We start from the raw sequence: 18,836 nt of genomic DNA on the forward strand, positions 1-18,836 counted from the left end.
AGCTCCCGCCGTGCATCAGGGCGACCACGGCCGCGCTTGCGAGAGAGCAGCGGGAGCCGAGGAGGCCGACGCCGTCCAAACAAAACGCCGTTGTCTCCTGCCGGCACCCGAGGTCAGAAAGCAGGCCCTTCTCGAGGCAGCACCTCACGCCACCGGGCCAGCAGGGTTTCGGGGCACCGTCCGGCCCGAGCGAGGGCTGAACCAGCGCATGGTGGTGCGGCGGGAGCCGAGGCAGCGCTGCCCTGGGCCCAGCCGGGCCCTACGTGGGCGGCCGCAGCCCCCCACCCGCCAGCAGAGCCCCTCTCCGCAGGGACGGGCGCTCCTCCGGGGGGCCAAGGCGGGAGCGCCCCGAGGCACGGGGGAGCCTCCCCTGCTCCCCCCCGCGCCCCGCTCTCCCGCACCCCACAAAACGTGGTGTCGAGGACCGGAGCGGCCTCTCAATTTTTAAACAACTCGATCTCGCAGCAATAAAAAAAAAAAGTCCCCGTTCCCGAGGGGTGCGGGGGGCAGGGCGGCGCGGAGCCCCCAGCCCCACGGTTACATAAAGGCATTACATAAGGGCGGCACGCCCGGCCGGGGGCAGGGCCGGGACCCGGCGCCATTTCCCGGCGGCCGCCGGCGGGGGGCAGCAGCCGCCTGGGCCCGGCCCGTCTGCCCGCCCGCCGCGCCCCGGCCCGGCGCCTCCTCGGCCGGAACGCGGAAGCTGCGGGAGAGGAGGGAGGAAAAATTCTAATTATAATTAAAAAAGAAGTCAAACGGGCCCAAAAGAAACAAAACAAAACAAAACAATTCTCTCCCCCAGCCGAGGAGTAAACAGCGCGTCTCGTCACTCCGAGCTCGGGCATCCTTCGTCCGCTCCCCGTGCTGTCACCGGGATCCACCTCTGGCTACGCGGATGAGGACGCATGAGACACAGAGCCTGTACACCGGCACACACATGTTGAAGTATCCGGACGGAATACGTTCTGTTCCTAACAGCCTGCAGCGATCCTTCGCGTGCGAACTGTGGCACACCCTCACGCTCCCTCGTTTCCAGGCGCCATGACTTTCCCACGCGCAGCCAGCACGCACCGGGGACTGCGGGAAATCAGCGTGCGGACCGGCGTTTTTCTTACAGCACTGCTACCCGAGAAGCTTTCAGATGGCATGGCTTTTAGTCCAGGCAGCAAAGGACGTACGTAGGGTTAGGCCCCGGATGTGCGGGGTAACGCAGCCCCTCGCACCCGGCAGCTGAACTGCCGTCCCTGAGGTCTGTTTTCGGCTCAGAGTCCCCCCGAGTTACACACTCAGCCTACAGCCGCTGACTCCAGCTCTACGTACACACAAAGCCACCTCCCCCGGGCAGGACACTGCTGTTGTTTTCAGGGTAGGGGCTCAGTCGCAGTAAGCACAGCCATAGTTGTTTTGTTAGACCAAGCACTGGCTGATGCTTCATTGTGTGGCTGATCTCGTGTGTGCCTCCCCGGCCTTCAAAATTCGTTAGAGGGACAGGTTAAAACATACTTCAGCAAGGGGTGGTGACACCAGTGAGGCTGTGCACATCACCCCCTGCTTCTTCCCTTCCAAATCCATTTACTTTCTACTTGATTCTTAAGGCTGACACTATGTTATCAAAATGCTCTTGCATCATCGCTTTTCCACATCAGAGTCTTGGTGACTTGTGCTCACTAGGATGGGAAGAGAAGCAATGGTGCTGACTGGCACTAGAGGTGATACCTCTCCACAGCAGTTCTACGTTTTCTCTTACACCATTTAGACATGCCCTGCATCTCAGTACCATTTGAAAGGAATGCAGGCTTCCAAATGAGGAAGGCTGAGTAAGGGAAACAGCCAAGTCAGCTAAGGATCTAAAGAAAACTTTTCAGAAAAGAAAAATCCTGGGGACACTGTGATCAAAACTACGTCTGAAGAAGCCCAAACAAGGTTCTTCTCCAGTCTGCAACACCAGACTGCTGTTGCCAACAAAGGACAATGGGCAAAGCCAGAAAAATCCTACTGCTGTAAGTATATTGCTATCCTTTTGTTCTACCTTATCGCTCATATAAAAAGCTCCAACTGCAGTGATCTTCACCTATCTATTCTAATTAAATATTCTTACATTCACTTACATAGTCTAATTCTACTGCTATCGTATTGCTGTAGTCTTCACAGGGAGAGTTGTTACGGGCTGGATCAGGCTGACAAGCCAGGTTATAGCATCTCCATCCTTGGAGATTTTCAAAACTTAATTGAACAAGGCCCTGAGTTACCTAATCCAACTTGGAAGTCAGCCCTACTCTGAGCAGGGAATTGGACTAGAGACCTCCAGAGGACCCTCCCAACCTAATTTTGTTTCTGGTTGCACACTTCTTCTGTGAACACTTCCATCAGGAAGCTCTCTAATATATCTCCATGTTCCAGAAGGTAAAATGGCACACTAACTGTGGAAGAGTATGACTTCTCTCAGCTATGTCAATACCCCTGGAAGCACAGGGGTAGGCATGAGTATGAAACAAGTAACAAATATTGTCTGTGGAACCTTCCCAAATTATACCTATTTACGTACCATCCCTAGACTTCATTGATTGACAGTCCTGTGTCATTATTTCAATTGTGAGGGTCAGTCTACCTTGCTACTGTAGTTCATGTGATTATGATCTTCTTGACAGACTAACCCTGGAAACAAGAAGTTTGCTATTTACTTGTTGCTAAGGGCAATAAAAACTGCGACTTATTTGCAACAGACTTGGGAATGTGCCCTTGGAGCAAGGGGCTCCAGTCTCATCTCCAGTTATCTCTAAGCTCCATCTCCACGTACACCTGTGGTGTATTAAAAGTCCTCCCAAATACTGCACTCATTCTTAAAATTGTCAGAGGGCTACCATTGTCTTTGCTTCTTGTGAAGGACAGCAGAAGGCCAATACAGCAAAGAGATGTGATGCACAGACTCCCAGAAGCTGGGGACAGAAAAGATGGTGACCTTTCTAAGCTAATCTAAGTCTTGACGATCACTGCAGAATGCATATTTACTACAGATTTATAAGAGATTTATCCAGTCTGTTTCTAAACATCCTACCTACTCCATCTTTTAAATTTTCTAGCCTATATCCAGGTATGTTCTTAGGTATGTATTCACTTTCAGCATTCCCTTGTATTTCTTGTGCTACTTCTCATTATGTTCATTTACACCACTTAGAAGATATTCTCCCCTTTCTCAATTGTATGCTCTCTGGTACCTATTATATGGCTAGCTGCATCCACTGTCATCCCTGAACTGCATTGTGCGTATCAGCACTTTCCAGCTCATGTGTAAAACAAGACCTACAATCACTGCCATCTTTTTATTTGTTTTCTGAAACTCCTCTGCCACTATCTTTATTGCAGTGAGGCAATCCCTCCTCTCCATGTACCTTAACACTACAGTGTCATACAAACAGGTCTCAGATGGTGGACAACCTGCAATGCTGCAGCTACTCCAATGATCTGGGCACTGGCAGCAAAATAGAATAGCCTCCTTTCTGTTTAATTTGAAGGCAGAGGGATAATATTTTGGATGTCCTAACCTCAGAGCTATCCAGAAATTAATTACTACTAAAACCCCTGCTACATTTCCCCCTTCTTGCTGCCACTCATGCATACATCCTTCTCTCCCCCAACCCTCCGCCTGCTCTCCACACGATTTCTTTGCATGTATCTCCCTTGCAACCGTTATTTGAGTTTGGAATGAATTTCCCCTCAACGAATTAATGTGTTCCTACAGCTGGGCCACCAAATTAAGTCTCTGTAATGTATGTTGTTGTACTTCTCACATGGCAGCTATAACCAATGCTTGAACCTTCGCTTACACAGGGAACAGCTCCCCATCCTGCGGAGACACCAGGTTAGCAATGAACAAATGAGCTCAGGTATAGGAACCAGCATAGCTGCGCAGAACCTACAGTAGCATCCTGGCTCTCAGGGGAAGCTATGATAATGTGACTGTATGAGAATAATACTACCTAATGAACAATAATGAGGCAGTTTTCAGCCTCTGAATACAGGGAGGGCTGGGTCACCAACCAGACCTTTGTTCATCGCATACTAAACAGCATGGAGGGAACACGCCACAGGGGTGCTGATGTTGTTACAAGTGCTCCTGCTGGCTGAGTCTGCCCACCCATGTTCCAGGCATTATTTCTCCTCCTCACAGATACGGCATCACCTTCTAGTAAGTGCCCTCAGGTCAGAGGTGCCTGTAAGTGCCCAAGCACTGCACTTAACTCACTAGTGTACGGTTTGGCTATAACCTTAGCAATTGACAGAGATTGTATACAATCAACCCCCCCAACCCCTTGGCTTTTCAGATCCTAAAAATAGAAGAGTGTGAAAATAGTTCACGTTTGATTTTAAGTGATATTTTCCCTGAGTGTTCTGCTGCACATTCTTCCTCTGCCTGTGTGCGACTAACGCAGCTCCTGATATCAGTGCTTATCACTGCCAGTGTTGTGTCTCTTCCAGACATGACATTGACAATACATATTTAGAAACTGACAAAGTGAAAGAGAGAGATGAGTACAATCATTGAATAAAAAAAAAAAGCCCAAAAGAACAGCGAAAAGCACTGAAATCTGCCCAGAGACCTTCACCTCAAAATTCAGGGCACACTGAACACCAGAGCTGAGGCTGAAGATTCCTGAGACAAGCTTACTTTAAACCACCTGAGCCATCCCAGTTTTCCTGCCAGAAGTGTTGCTTCAGTAGTTAAAAGTCCTGCACAGGCTGACTGCCTGAATATTCACACAGCTTCTCTGATGATTTTGCAGCCACATTGATCTTCATGCTGTTACAGCTACATGACTGGCAGTTTGTTTAAAATCTCTGATTGCAAGTTTGTGTCATACAATGGAAAACACAAACTCCTGAAAACATCGCCATAAAATGTAATACGAAAGAGAAATCCCAGCAGAACACTGCAGAGCAAGAATGGGAGGCACAGAGAACTGACAAGAGAGGCCCAATATTCTAGTGCAATAAAAGCCTGGAAAATTTAATCAACACAGAAAAGTAAAATAACCTCCAAAATCCCTTACAGGAGACTGATTAACATAATTAAGTTAAACTCAGAGATTAAGTTAAACTAAGATTGAAATTTGCTGGGTCTGTTTCAGACCTGAAGTGGGGCTTATATGCCCCCAAAGTTGTCCTTTTTTTTTCCATCTAAACCACAAGTCTCATGACAGGTAGGCCCTGCCTACAAAACTTGCCTGACTTGCAACCTCAGAGCATCTTGGCTACAGCAACACTGTGACAATGCTGGCAAGCACTGAAAATGGCTCATAACATATCAAAACTATGAGCTCTACGGGGGGGGAAAAGTGCAAATAACACAACTGACAATTTCAGAGCATAATAAAACCACCATGCAAAGTCAAAATTCTCTCAGGCAACTTTCCTTATGTAATCCAGCCAAAGCTACCAAATTGTAATGGCCTTAAACCATAAATGACTCAAGGCCTGCAAAGAACAGTGTAAACCTTTAAGGAGTTGCAGTAAATTCAACCTGTGTTGCATGAAACACCAGTGAGAGGAAAGGTGTCTCATTAAAATGTAGTAAGAATAAAAAAGAAGATAAACACTCCAAAGACAAACATGGATGAACCAACCAGAACAGCACGAACTAGAGCAGTAAGCAGGGAGAACCTGCCAAACTAAAAGATACAAGTAGATCAAACCAGCCACTGCTGAACTATGCTGTGAGGCTATGACTTAAATATTTAACAGTTTTTTATTGACATATTTTTTGCCCACATATTTCCTTGCAAATTTCAAAAGCAAAACATAGCTTAGCCTCATCAGTAATGCTCACAGGTGCTGCAGTTTGTTTTTGTTTTTTAAAGATGTCTTTTTTTCGCTGAAACAAGAAGTCTTTTATAAGAGATAAAATATACTTACAGTGGTTTCCAAATGGTATCACTCTTCGGGTAAGTTACTCCAAGCCTTGGACCTAGTGCAGACGTTCATTGGGGCAGGGAACAGAGAGAGGCTGTGTCTGTACCAGAAAGAACCAAAAAAAAGGAAAGGTCAGGGGGAAATAATAATTATTTACTGAGAGCAAGAAAACTTGCTGCAACGCTAACTGGCATTCTCCGCTGTCAGTACAGCTGGCTGCAGCCTGGTAGGGCCGAATTCTTCCCACTTCAACCCCTCCAGCCCTGGCTGCAAACAACAACAGAGTCAGATGCTGGTTATCCCGGTCTGCCCATGCAACCTGTTCTGGTGAAGTGAGGAGGAGAGGGAGAATTAGCCAGCAGAATGCTATCAGTAGGATTCATTCTGAGAAGCTGCTCACTCTAATGGCATGAGCACGGAGCAGTGATGGAGAGCTAGCACAAACTTGGCACTCAAGTGCATCTCATCAGAACAACAAGGCCAGTCCTGTTCAGACCAGCAACAAACACTTCCTCAGGACTGAAAGGCAGGAAAACGAAGGCAAAATCCTCCTTCGCTGCTTTTGCTGTCTTTCCATCACAAAAATGATGGTTTGTATCAAAGCAGAAACCCCACTTATCTACCATCAGCCACCAGCTCTCTGTGGTGAGACCAGTGAAATAACTTATTGTCAGCCTTTCAGGAAAGATTCAGCTCAGCAGCAGTTTTATGTCTGAAATCTCCTGAGCTAAGGACGGAGTTGGACTCAATGGACTAATACAGAAAGGGACCCAAAGCAAAACCTCAGCTCCAATACTTGTTAGAGGGTGATTTCACCACCCAGACATACGTTTTTGGGAGTAAATACATTTTTGGGGGACTTAAATCCCTCTCTAGGCTAACAGAACGCCTCCTTTGCTAACTTCTTATGATCTTTGGGTGTTTCATTGTGGATGCTGGAAGTACGTCTGAAGATAACATCCAGGGACAGAATTAAATCCTGCTGACTTCACTTATGCAAAGAACTCCTAGGACATCAGTGTATTCAGTCCTACCCACAGTGAAGCCAGTGGTGCTATTTCCACGAATAAATGATTTTGCCTACTCTGATCAGACAAGAAAAGCAAATATTTGCTTTATCAAAGAAATCAAGAAGGTGAACAAAGAATGATAAGAGATGTAATTGTTATTTCACAGGTAGTTAATGTCACTGCGCAAGTTGGAATTTATGTCTGTAACTGCAACACCATAAAAAAACCCCACTGTTTGTGCAGCAGGAACACTGGAAAGAACGCCAGCAGACACAACGAAAGATTTTAGATGACACTGTAATAACGTACTTCACAAAATACACATTCAGTTTTATGTTCAAGTTAGACATTTTGTAACGATGACGTTTATTGGTGACTGGGATACATGCTACATACTGATTTCAACAGGCTACGTGAAATCCGGCAGCTAAACTCCACAGGGGCTCAAGCAAAATTTTCTTTGATTTCAGTTTTTGTGGGTTCTTGCCTCTTGAAGTCTGCTTTCAATTGCAGATTGAGTAAATTTAAACATGAAAAAATAATCCTCAACTCAGCCTGAACCTCTGAGTTGAACCTCACCAGGGCTTGGGAGAAGAACTCAGTATCAGGTTAATTCAAAAGAATTTCATAAACCAGTGCCACCTTTGACCACTACCAAGGGTTCAGTTTCAAAGGTGCAATAACTCCCAAGGAGTCTGTACATTTAGGTCCTTACCAACACTCAGCGTGGCTTACTTTCAGGCTTTCCTTCCCACTTGCATACACGCCCCACCTGTTCTGTTAATGCTGACCTTGCGTCTCATATCCACTTTGCACACATCAATCTGTCTTTTATCTGGCTATTGGTCACCTTTTTAAGGCATAAATCCATGTGCCTTAAAGAGTGCCCAGTACTTCAGTTGACATGCATTTTTAACTTGTATCAGAAGCAGAAAAATCACAAGATCAGGTCTTTAGTCTGTACTTCAGCAGCACTCCTGCTCACTTCACTCCTAATTTCACACAAGAGAAGCCTAAGAACTGAATGTACTAATCCTGCATATTTTGTCACCTCTCTTTTCGTGTCATTATTGCTCTTCCAATCTCTGGGATCCCAATCCAAATGGCTCTCTAAAGTAGCACCGCCTAGCACTCAATCTGGCTTCACATCAAGGGTCAGGCAGACAAGTTGTTAGAGACAGGTTGTTCAAACTCTTCTACAAAATCTGGGCACTAAAATCTCCATGAAAGGCAACACTTAAATTATCTTTATTTTTCTCCATCATTTTTTCTATGGCCTGGGAAGATACATCTCTTTTTCTCCAGTGTGATGAGCATAAAGCACTGAGATCATCATCAGTTGATAGGCACATTGTAAGTACATAAAATCAACAAAGCTGATGGTGCTTCAGAAGGCATGAGGAGCGCAACAGGGATGGAAACACCCCGAAATATTTATAAAAGTCTTAATCTAGCTAGGGAAAAACTAGAGAAAATGATTTTTGACCATGAGAAGATTAGACAAAAAGAGAGACAAGCAGGACAACAGAGGAATGGGATATGTGACATTGGGTTAAGTCACTTCTCCCCTTTCTTCAAGGGCTCCCCTATCCAGAAAAGAAAAGCATTAACATTTCTGCTCCATGAGGTACTGTGTACTTCATTAAGATTTTGGAGGATAAGTTTTCTGCATGAATGCATTCCAGAAAAGCAGATTCTTATTACTTAAATATTACCACTAATGATAGTAACTTGGGCATTTTATATATGCTCACTTTCATTCCACCTTGCTCTTCCCAAGCTTTATCTGGTAATTTAGAGGGTGTAAGAAACATTAATCATATTACTGTTTTTATTAAGGAAGGTCCATTTTATGACAGCAGTGATGTACTACAGATCGTGATTTAAGTTGTACACTTTAGGTCAACTCTATACTGCCTTCAGTGGAGTTGCAGTGGGCATAAAGTCAGGAGGAAATGTGGTACTTTACATAGTAATGCTGATGATTAATAGCCTCCTGGACCATAACTCCATATTCTGAGGTACTGATCCTCCTTCTCCTCCCTCCTGAAATTTGTGTCTTGACCCTTTCATCTCTTGTTAGTTACCTTTCCGGAGCTGTTCATTAATCAGCACCATTGATCTGATGTGTTCTGTCATACCATATTACTTAAAACACACCTAAGCAGGCACTGGCCTGACTCTGTTCTTTACATACCACATCACCACAATATTTCCTTTACAGATGACTTAAATATTATAAACTTCAATTTCCTGCTGGTGCTAGGTCCTGAAATTTTCCTTTTCTAGGTTGGTTCCCTGCAGGACATTTCTGTCTCTCCCCCTGCCTGTACTTCTTTCTGCTCAGAGACACCATCTACTACCTCCAGTATTCCCTGTTTGTTAGGGGCACTCATATGTCTGACCTGCAAGAGACAATCAGCAGAATAGCTCTTTCTCTTTGCTTGAGACCTGGTACCACAGGCTTCTGCTACTTTCTCTTAGCAAGTTCTGATCAAGGGGACTCAATTTTTTAGTTAATTGCTATTTATTTTATCCCCGCAATACTATTTTCCCTGATATCTTCAGAAGTCTACTTCCTTCTGCCTTTTGTGTGATCCCTATGAGCTTCTTGTGAGCTTATTTCTGATTATTCTTATTTGCAGTGCTGGCACAGTGCTGTCTATCATGAGGCAATGGAAAATAAGAACTTGCTAGTGCCACAGAATTTAGCATGTCTGATCTTAATCCACATATTGCACAGGCCTCCTGAGTAAGGTGGGGTCAGTTTTAATTGACACTTTCACAATCATGATACATTTTCAGACTGAGCTGTCTAGGCTAAATGCAATTCTTTTTTGGTCACTTTTTCTCTCCGAGCGTAGCATTTGGGGTGAAAATCTTAAAGTAGCAACAGGAAGAAGATGAGAACAGCAGCGTTAGCTATCAACAAACGTGAGTCAAGAGTCATCTTGCTTCATGAAGTGGGTTATTCCAGATGAATTTTTACTGTTTCATTTCAAAAGGAGGTACATCCTCTGACTAGGGCAGACTGTGGCATTTATGTTACATGAACAAGGCTAGGCTGGTGGCTACCTCTAGGTAGATATCCAGTTAGAGTGTCTCAGAGATCTAGATGGAGGGTGATATAAAAAAGACCTTTCCAACAGAGGCCAGAAGTCGTACAATAGAAAACATAAAAATTTAGCAGCACAGGACCCTATCAGAAGGTCGTAGCATGAATTTTTCAGAACAGTCAGGGCTTCATCTAGGAGAGGGAATTGCTCACTTCTGTATTCTACTGGGAACACTGTATGTCCACTATCAGTAATTGGGCCTGAAATTCAGAAATTCATTTGTTAATGGATTAGACATTTGGAGAAACACTGTTTGAAGAGGCTGGACCCCTCTAGCCTGGTAAAGGCAAATTTCCCACAAGAACACCTTTGCAAAAGTACCAGACAAAAAAAATCTCTCCCTGAAGTCCCAGGGGTACTTACTGAAAGCTGGAATACCAACGTAGTTTGTAGTAAAGTCTACATCACGTTCTCACTCTTTGTCTCACAAACCTCCTATTACTTGTCTGTATCTGTTTCTTTTCCCCTTCATTCACTGCCTTTTATCTGATACTATAGTATTTCACTTTCCTTAAGCTGCAATTCTTTTCTTAAGTTTGAATTTGGCACCTGGAATAGGCATTTTCTAGGACTCACTTTCATCTGTTGATTATTCTGATACTTCTATTTGCAAGCGGTATTCCCCACGCAAGAGCTAACCATACCTAAGAGCTGAGGTCCAAAAGGATACCTCTTCTCCTGCTGATTTGCCTTTCCACTCCCCATGCCAAATGGCCCGTCCTGCCCTGGGCAGTGGTACAAGGCCTCAGCCCTGAACTTTTGGAAAAGCGCTCTCTCATTTAAGCTATAAATTGGGGTGCTGCCTATTTTCCATTAATTAAGATCTCATCATGCTTAGTGTGTTGGGTGTATAGACCCCACACTTGCACAGAAAGGGGTAGACGGTGCCCAAGCAGAGTGTAGGTTGCTCTCTTGGCTGCACCTCGCTGCAGGCAGAGCATGGCAAAGCAATGTTAGGCAATGTTAAGCATCTGTTTGGACTTTGCACACCTGATTCGAAATGGTGAAGATAACTGGTACCCGGGAGAGGCAAATAAATGTCAGTAGCTGGTAGGCTTAATCAAAGCAGAAGCAGATCACTAAAAGCCCTAATGTAAGATTCAGCTAGACATTCAAATTAATACAAAAATCTACAACACTAGACTGAACCAGGACAGCATGTCAGACCATGAGTTATCTTTTGACAAGTGGTAAAGAGAAGAAACGGTATTGTACACATAGATGGACATATACATATGTGGTAACCATGTATACATATGTATGTCTGTATAGTTATATACACAACTATTATTTTAAAATTATCTTATTCTGGCAAAATATTGCTGGGTATAAAAACACAGAATTCTCTATATTCCTCGTATGGAGCTTTCACAATCGTATCTGAATGTTGAACGAAACCACATACTTTTCAAAGCAGTTCATTAAAGTGGGGTGTGATTGAGGCAAATACATAAAGTCATGATTTTATTGATGCTGGTGTCAAATACGGGGTAAATCTTCTGTGCTCAGTGGAACTGCACCTACATAAGCTTTCCAGGGAACAGCCCGATTTGTGGGTAGTGCTTGATACTGCTAGTGTTGCTGAGTCTTGAGTGCTAGTTTCCTACAGATACTTAGTATTAATAGAAGCAGTTTGAGAGTATGAACAGCCTCAGGCATTCATGTGCTGACACTGTAAGTTACAAGGCATCAGCATTACGGTATGAGACTTGAAAGGTTGGTGGGAGGGGAACAAGGTAAGAGGTTAAGGTTTTGAAGCCCTGAGCACTGAAGATGGTCAGCGCAATCAGAGTATTGCCTTGTTACCACAAAGGTGGCACTTGGACAACGTAACGCTGCCTTGCTACCTTAAGCAAGCTTCTCACAAAACCAATATAGCTGTGCCGCAATTACTACCAGTGTTTCTGCAACTGAAATATGAGTTGCCATCACTGCAACCACCAGAGACGAAGAAAATGTGTAGAAATTAAATTCTTACAGTAATATATCCGCCTAAGCTGCTGCTTTGGCTAGATGAGCCAGATTAGCTCATGACAGATGAGCTTCATGAACATTTCATTGCCAACGAACCCTGTCAAAATATTGGTGATTTCTCCGAATCTGTTCAACATCATGGAGATGTCAAACGAAATCTGAAAGGACATTATTTTTCAGGAAGAACAAAAACAATGAAAGCATACGAAGAGAATGAGCTGAGTTTTTTCCTCTTCCCCTACACATTGCTTTGGTTTCACTGAATGCTCTCCTTGCAAATACTTTGGCACAAACGCTGAAACCCATAGTCCCATAAATGTTGGTGAATTGATGCAAGTACTGAGTGTCCTCGAAGAACAGATCTCTGTACTTCAGCAATCAGGTTTGCAAACTGGTAGGATATTTTTACCTAGGTGCAGGGACTGTATAATCTCAACACATAACACCATTTAATGAAGACTTAGACACTGGTTCTGCCATATGACCCACCCTCCTGGTCACAATGGTACAGCACTTGATGCATCAATGTCCAGCCACCAAATCTGTAGTTCTCATGCTGAAAGCCGACCTCATTCACAAGTCTGAAGTACATTGTCATGAGTATGGAAGATGATACAAAATGGTAACTGACAAAGGTACTGAAATCGTGTTTTTTAGTGGCTTGTCGCTTGCAGAAACTATGTGATACTGTTTACATTCATTTAAAGTGTAATTCCATGTAGGACAATGGAATACCACCAGCTATAAATATCAGTGGATTTGCTCCATTTGTCACAGAACCACTCCCCTCAAGGTAAACTAGGAAATGAAATCTTCATTCATATATCTGGTTTTCTTGAGCACCAAACACCAGCTTATCGAATAGATAAACAGAAAAATTGAACATCGTCCCTCCCCCCTCAAAAAAAACCCCAAACCTTAGCATCATCTTGAAGGTATTCTTCCCTCTCACTGAGCTTTTATTATGTGACTTATTTTACAAGTAGAGGAAGAAGCTTGCAGGATTTTTACCTGCCTTGACTAGAGGAAGATTTATATTATAAAACGTGTTTGCATGCATTCTGAGGGGCAAGGTCTGAGACACGGAATCTTTTCCTTAAGTTTTAAGATTTGTAACACCACTGCCCGAATGCTGAGCTAAACAATGATGTTACTGACAGTCAAGAAAAACACTGAAATGATTTTGAATATTTTTTTTTGTTTTCGATGACTGTCTCCTGTCTCTGAAGATTTCCCTTGCAAGTCAATCATTAAAGAGTCAGCAACCAACACGCTGAAAAGACTAGGTAAAAAGCACCACGAACATGTTTTCCCATACCATTCTTCCTGTGTGATTGCTGCCTCTGGCCTCAAACTGTACAAATGAAAGCTTGTTTGATTTATGTCAAAAACTATATACAAAATATCACACAGGATCCACAGAGAAACAGAGTCACTCTGGGCTTTGGTTTCATTATCCATCGAGGAATAACTGACTACAGCCTTGGAGTACGTAGAACTGATCAAAGCATTTGCTTCCTCACAAGCTAAGAGAAACCCACTGTAGATTTCCTGTTTCATGCTTCAGTGCCAAAACACAATGAAAAAAGTTCTAGATGAGCATGTGAATTATTCTAAAACATTGTTCAATCAAATCTAATGGTTATGCACATTTGTGAAACTCATCATTTGAAATGTCAAGTCACTGACAGCAATGTGTCCTGAGGTGTGATATACATTTGTGATAATTATTTGCTTTTTAAAGTTATGTTTCACCTGCATCGAAACAGGATTTTTCTTAAGTGTGCATGAAATGTAGAGATGTCAGTGCCAGCTGCTTTATTCAGATTTGGGTTTTTAATACCCTGTGCCAGGAAAACACAGCGTCAGGATATGGCTACAATGCCATTTTTAAGGCACACTCAGTTATTTTTCACCTTTCTCCTAAAACTGTATGCAGTGTGGCTGATGGAGAATGATTACTAACATTAATAGTAGCTGGAGTGATTTCTACTCTGTACAGTATATACAGCATGATGCATTATGGAAAATAGCTTAGCAATAATTGTTGTTTTTCTTACTCTAGTATTAACAAATGATAAACTCTTGGGATTTATTGGAATGTTCAGCTCTCTTCTGTGGCTCTTAGAGACTATTTCTCTGGTCATTTGAAAACTTTCTTGAATGAAACTGAAGGCAGTTGGCTCTGTTGTTGGCTAAGTTCTGCTAACGTAGGAGGGCTGTCTCCTGAGTGCTAAAAAGACCATTTCCAAATCTTCAGCATCTTCTTCCTTGACAGCAGAAGTTACTACGCAGAACGGTTTAGGTGATGCTGAAATGAAATTTTACAGGAGATCCACCGTCTTCCAAGAGGAGACATGGCAGGGAATGGCAGTGACTCAAGAGGTCTCAATACCAACTTCCCCACCTTTTATTTATGGAAGGTGACACTCTGTAAATAAGCACCCCACTGGTGTTCGCTTTGGTATTCTGAACACAACCCTTTTTCATATCAGGAAAGCAATTCTGCGAGGACGAGCTTGGATCTTTGTAGACAATCTGGCAGCTACCTTACTTCTGCTATCTCCCAACAGAAATTTTCATAAGAAAATGGCCCAGATGAACAAAATTACAAAAGCGCTTGCAGATATTCTGATCTCTGCCACAACCAGCAAGAAGTACTGTAGGAGATGGATCAGGAATCTTAGCTGTAGGGGAGCTCAGAGCTATTCTAGTTCAATCAGATTTCACAATTTGCTCTAATGAAGAGTGCTGGCAGAAGTTCAAAGCTACTCCAGGTCTTGACTCTCCCTCCACATTAGTATAAAAATGACTGTAGAAGTGTTAACTGCAGAGGAGCCAAAAGTTGTTTTGGTTCCAGCCTTTCCCAGCAGGAGTAACTGAGAAAATAGAGTAGGAGTGCTAGTTCTGCTCACAGCTCCTTCAGCCTCCTGCAGAACACCAGAGACGTTCCTGGGAACTCGGTGAAGTGTGCCCAGCGCTGTCCCCCCTCGCAGCTCCTGCAGCGTCAGTCGCTCCCCGCAAACGCCACCGATACAGCTGCACCGGCTCAGTAACTCCAGAAGTCTTCAGAATTAGCATTAACCTCCGCTGCTGATAACCTGACGGCTGTTTGAGAGGCAGAAGGTATCAGGAGGATGGCTGTGTTCAGCCAGCATTGATTTCTTCAGCCTTTTGTCTGTGTCTGCTTTCTGTCTGGTTTGGAGGTGGTTACTGTTACTACAAGTAGCATGAATCATGTCTCTGTTAAAAAACAGAGCTTCAATTGTCTTACATAACCCCTGGTAACTGCAGGTCTAATAATAGCAAGCCATTTCCAGGTAGTGAATCTGTCTGTGTCCCAGACCCAGGCACACGCACACACACGCATATTCATATTACTTTTTACACCTCACTTCGGGGAGGGAGTGAGCTTTTAACATGCAATATGACAGTTCTGAGCTGCAGGACCTGGCAACTATTATTTTAAAATGCCATTTTTCACTTACTGCCTTGAGAAGCCAGTCTGGTACATGCAATTTGCCTCACAGCCCAAGCAGCAAGAGGGAGCAAAAAGAAACAGCACTGTTTGGTTTTGAGAGAGCACTGAATGGCAAAGGTCATGGCTGCATCCTGACCTGAAAGCCTGACTCCTTTTAGATGTGAACTCTCCTTCTGTCTCTTAGAGAAGGCCCACATTTCGACAAAGCTGGTACTTCTCATAGTTACGACAAACCCTTACTTCTTCCACCCCTCAGCTTCCCCCTTGGAAAAGTAAACGACAACACCAACTCCTTCACTACTGCACGGCTCACAGATAATGCTGCAAATCAACAATGACGACTTCAAACAAAACTTCTTTATAAATCGAACATTTATTTGTTGTATTGTAACCCATGAGTGGTCCACAGAAAGAAGCAGTTTCTGAAGATTATTACGGTGTCACAAAAATTCTGAACTTTCATTTAGTAGGAGGTCAAGGAAGAAATTATTGCCGGTAACATTGCTGCTGTTCTGAAAGACACTGAACTGCCCATTCTCTTGCCAAATGGGACAAAATTTTGCTGTAAACATGCTATCAGATCAATCAACTTTAGTATCCTGATTCTGGTTAATAACAAACACAAAACTCTTCAAAGGGAGATGATAGAGTATCTCAAGTTGGAAGGGACACATAAGGATTATCAAGCCCAACTCCCTGCTCCTCGCAGGGCTACCTAAAACTAAATCGCATGACTAAGAGTGCTGTGCAGATGCTCCTTGTACTCGACAGGTTTGGTGCTATGATCACTTCCCTGGAGAGCCTGTTTGCAAATGGAGTGGTTCTAGACTGTTTCACAAAGCTGTCCAAAGAAACCAGTTCTTTCTGACCTCTCTTACCATCAATCATCATACCTGGGTATCTAAGATTAGATTATACGGTATTACCAGCATAAAAGCCAGACTTCAGCCATTCCAAACGTCTATAATCTCTCGGTTTAAGAGATGGATTGGAGCCAGGGATTTGGAAAGTCAATTTGGCTTCCAGATTTACTCAGCTTTGACGATTCAGTTTAGGTTCATCTCTTTACATTGTGGGCGTGTAATAAACAGCTAAAAACTTAACTGATGATGTAGTAAAAAATGTTCTCCTTCAGCTTTTTTATCTCAGCTCAGATAATCTTTCTTGAAAGTTTGTTGGAAGTATTTGAAAACAATAAAGCTTAGTGGATCAGATATCAGACTCTAGTTCTATGCCTCCTTCTGACCAAGGCATGCTGTATAAGCAGGCAGTATCTCTGGAGGAATTGTTACTTGCCTGTTTCTCAGGATCTATGGACAAGAGGTGACAATTTGGTATTGCTATTATGGGATCAAGCATATTACTTACATGAATCTCTGGATCCACAAATCACTTTACAGTAAAGTCAGAACTGAGCTAAATCTAAATCATGTTTGAACTCACAAACTGACTGGCCTGGCCAATAACTGCAGACCGGCTTTCACGGATGCCCTCTCACTAAGTTAGTCTGCAATACTCCTGTGATCTCAAACAGATTTCTGTGGGTGCAACAGGGAAAAAATTGGACTGGTACTTTTATTTGTTATCAAATAAAAGCCTGTGGTTCAGCAGCAATAAGCCTACTGTGAAAAGTCCAAAGACCCAAGCAAGTGAAAAAAACAAATCAAACAAGAAACCTGCTGAGTTGTAAACTGTAGTTTATCAGTATCATGCAGTCATGATGAGCTGACTGTGTTACTGCCCTAGGGTAAGAAGTTCTTACCTTTTCTGTAGGAAGTCAAATTAATTTGCCTTCACTATCCAGTAATCCCCTTGTCAAGCAGTAAGAAATTCAGATATCGGCTACTCTATGTTATAACATACTATTTAGAAAGTCGAAAGACACAACAAAACTAATGGAAACTGTAGATCATGCATCAGTTGCTATTGCAACATTCCTACCAGAAAAAGAGTATTAATATTTCAATTGCTGATCCTAACACTATGTCCCAGACTCCAGCTAAGCAGCTGAGAACACAACAGATCTTCTGCATTCAGGTTATTTTTATTACGAACGAAACTCCTCAGGAAACATTTCCACTGGTGGACCAGTAAAGGGTTAAACAAAAGTTGGACTCAAGTTTACAAAGCCATCTGAACTGGCTTCAAGTAGACATGAAACATCTATGCATCTGGAAAATGGAGCTTGCAATTGCCTGTTCTGCACCATCTGCTCTCAAGAACATTTTCTGCTTGGGAGTTGCATAAGCAATGAAAAGAAGCACACAAACAACTTCCTGTACCACGTTTTTGGTCACTTGTAATGACGCATTACAAAGTAAACCAGCTAAATATGCACAACTGTGCCTCAATCCAGATGACAACATGTATTATATAAGAGAAATGCCTGACACAAAGACACTTATTTTAAGATATCACGACACAAAGAGCACCCAAGGGGAAATAATCACTATATGTGAGAGTTGGGGGCAAGTGCCAGGGAGAGTTTTGCCTCCATCTCGAAAGGCTAAGCGCAGTGCAAAATATAGAAAAATCAAAAAGAGGAATTTTTTCTGTTTACAAAGTAAAATGACAGAACTTGTTGCATCTCCCTCTGCAAAGGGGAGTTCAACTTGTAGTGAATGTAAGCTTCTTGCTGTTATTTAATGTCACTTAAATGCATTTTAGATTCAAAATTATTCTTATCCCAAAAGCTTTAAAAAATACAATTTGTTTAGACTCGCTTTGTTTGCCTGTTGGGAAGCCATGGCCTGATTTAATCTTGTATTGTGGCATAAATAAAATAATATCCACAGGAATTAGAATAGTTTAACAAGAATAAAAGAATCTACTTCTCCAAACGGGTCCCAAGCCTTTAAAACTGTATATATGGATGTGTTGGACTCTCTCTCTTTCCAGTGACTGCACTAACGGAATCGACTGGAGACATATGGGGAAAAGCCCAGTACCCGTGCAAATGCAGGGAACCGCTGAAGGCAAAGGGGGACTGAATCACAGAATCACAGAATGGTAGGGGTTGGAAGGGACCTCTGTGGGTCATCTAGTCCAACCCTCCTGCCGAAGCAGGGGCACCTACAGCAGGCTGTAGAGGACCTTGTCCAGGCGGGTCTTGAATATCTCCAGAGAAGGAGACTTCACAACCTCCTCTGAAGCCAAGACCGAAGCAGGGTCTGTGGCTAAAGGAAGGTAGTTTGCCTCTACTTTGGTGGATTTTTGATGCTGAAGTTCAGACGAGTTTCCCCACTAATGAACAGACTCAGGCCATCAGTCCACAACTGTTACCACAGGGTCACTCCGCAGCATAGATCTGACCTGGTTTGGGCACAGGCACATGATCACGTTACTATC

This window comes from Opisthocomus hoazin, chromosome 1 (genome assembly GCF_030867145.1).
Source record: "Opisthocomus hoazin isolate bOpiHoa1 chromosome 1, bOpiHoa1.hap1, whole genome shotgun sequence".
NCBI classification, from domain to species: Eukaryota; Metazoa; Chordata; class Aves; order Opisthocomiformes; family Opisthocomidae; genus Opisthocomus; species Opisthocomus hoazin.